This window comes from Lipotes vexillifer, unplaced genomic scaffold, assembly GCF_000442215.2.
Source record: "Lipotes vexillifer unplaced genomic scaffold, Lipotes_vexillifer_v1.1 scaffold1139, whole genome shotgun sequence".
In the NCBI taxonomy this organism is placed as follows: Eukaryota; Metazoa; Chordata; class Mammalia; order Artiodactyla; family Lipotidae; genus Lipotes; species Lipotes vexillifer.
In genome coordinates, this window is record NW_006798273.1 from 1,776,264 (window position 1) to 1,778,681 (window position 2,418).

Sequence of the window (2,418 nt, forward strand, 5' to 3'; positions counted from 1 at the left end):
GCGTGTTCCATCGCACCGTGTGTGATGTGTGTGGCCAGGAGGGCACTGTGTGTGCTGGGGCCTCCTTCTGGGAGCCAGGTCCTCGGTGCTGGCATGATGCAATGTCTGTAACTGTGAGCTGCACACAAGTCCACATGGCAACCGAAATAAAATTTCACAACACTGGGACTTCCCTGGTGGTGCAATGGTTAAGAATCTGCCTGCCAATGCAGGGGACATGGGATCGAGCCCTGGTCAGGGAAGATCCCACATGCCATGGAGTAACTAAGCCCGTGCACCACGACTACTGAGGCTGCGCTCTAGAGCCCACGAACCACAACTACTGAGCCCACGTGCCACAACTACTGGAGCCCGCGTGCCTAGAGCCTGTGCTCTGCAACAAGAGAAGCCACTGCAGTGAGAAGCCCGTGCACCACAACGAAGAGTAGCCCCCGCTCACCGCAACTAGAGAAAGCCCATGCGCAGCAACAAAGACACGATGCAGCCAAAAATAATAAATAAATTAATAAATTAATTGAAAAAAAACACTAAAATTTCACAAAACAATCTGACTTTATTATATGGGATGAACTCCAAAATGTTGGTAAGACCCTCTAACTTGACGTCTCTCCACAAATGGGTCACAGCAAAAACCCTGCTCTGTAAATCCCACCCCCGTCCCCATCTCTTTAGCTCCTACTCTCAGCACCCTGGTGGGTGTTGTCTCATACATGTGCTTGTGGTGACTCAGTCTTCATTTTTTTTAAATTTTTTTACCCTACGCGGGCCTCTCACTGTTGTGGCCTCTCCTGTTGCGGAGCACAGGCTCCGGATGCGCAGGCTCAGCGGCCATGGCTCATGGGCCCAGCCGCTCCGCGGCATGTGGGATCCTCCCTGACCAGGGCACAAACCCTTGTCTCCTGCATCGGCAGGCGGACTCTCAACCACTGTGCCACCAGGGAAGCCCTCAGTCTTCATTTAGGCTGAGGTTGTCCTTTGCTTTTTTTTTGTTGTTGTTGTTGTTTTCTATTTTCTTCCCTGATTTTAAAACAGTTTGTTTTTTTTGTAGTATAGTTGCTTTACAATGTTGCATTAGTTTCTACTGTACAGCAAAGTGAATCAGCTATATGTATACGTATACCCCCTTTTTTTTGGATTTCCTTCCCGTTTAGGTCACCACAGAGCACTGAGCCGAGTTCCCTGTGCTATACAGTAGGTTCTCATTAGTTATCTATTTTATACATAGTATCAATAGTGTATATATTTCAATCCCAATCTCCCAATTCATCCCACCTCCCCCCTTTCCCCTTGGTATCTATACACTTGTTCTCTATGTCTCTTGTCTTGATTTCTGCTTTGTAAATAAGATCGCCTGTACCAGTTTTTTCAGATTCCGCATATTTGGAATCTGGAGTTTTGTTCCCAGGATTTTTCTGACCCAAGGTTGCTAGTTGGAGGTGGTCAGCACTTAGAATGACAGATGCAGCTGAGGGTTTTGTTGGAGGATGTCCTGCCTTTCCTCTGTCCGGATACTAGTTCTCTACAGCAGCCAGTGATGTCCAAGGTCATAGTAAGAACCAGAATAAGGACTGCCACTTTTTGAATGCTCCCTCTGTGCCAGGTCTGTGTCAGACTCTCTCTGTATAGTATAGTATACCACACTCTGTCACAACAACAATCCCATGAACGTGGTAATAAGCCACTTCTGTGCATTGAGCACGTGTGTTAAGTGCCAGGCTAAGCACTCTGCATGCAACATTGTGTTAAATGTTCTATAATGTTATAGGAAGATATCCTTGTCCCCATTTTACAGGTGGAGAAACTGAGGCTCACAGAGGTTAGGAAACCGACTTATGGCTATGCAGTTAACGAGAGAATCTCAGGTTCAAGGGGGATTGTCCTTAACAACTTAGCTTTCCTGATGGGACACTGACCAAACATCTTTGGGGTTTTGGCTGCCCCATTTTTTCTCCTGAAACCATGGTATTGAGGTCACCTTGCTGTCATCAAAGGGAAAAAAATCCCACTCACAATTCTTATTTGTTTCTTCTTACAATTATTATTATTATTTTTTGCACAGAAATCATTTCTCTTTGTTAGTCCCATTTTCCCAAACAGCATAAATGATTTAGCTACCTGCTGCGCTATGGCAGCTGCCACTCTCGGCAGGGGAGTTGCAAAGTTGAAATCGTAATGATGAGAAGACGCTGGTGAACGTGCTGCTTCCTGAGGGAGGGAAGAAGCCCATCGTAAGCTCAGGCCACTGAGGGTTGGCTTGGCAGGGGATGGCTTTCTCCTTCATTGGTTTCTGTGTTTTCCCCTCATTTCCCTTTTTAAATGTTAGAGCATATCAAATGAGCCCTCTCTCCCTCCAGGGCAGTTTCAATCTCTTAACATTTTTTGGTTGGGCTTCTCTGGGGGTTGGTTTTTTTTTTTTTT

At 46.2% G+C, this 2,418-nt stretch overlaps 1 protein-coding gene across 1 annotated transcript in view; it reads left to right on the forward strand.

The window, feature by feature from the left end:
- The window catches only part of ACOXL (acyl-CoA oxidase like), a 395,915-nt gene that overhangs the window by 62,006 nt on the left and 331,491 nt on the right, over positions 1 to 2,418 (forward strand).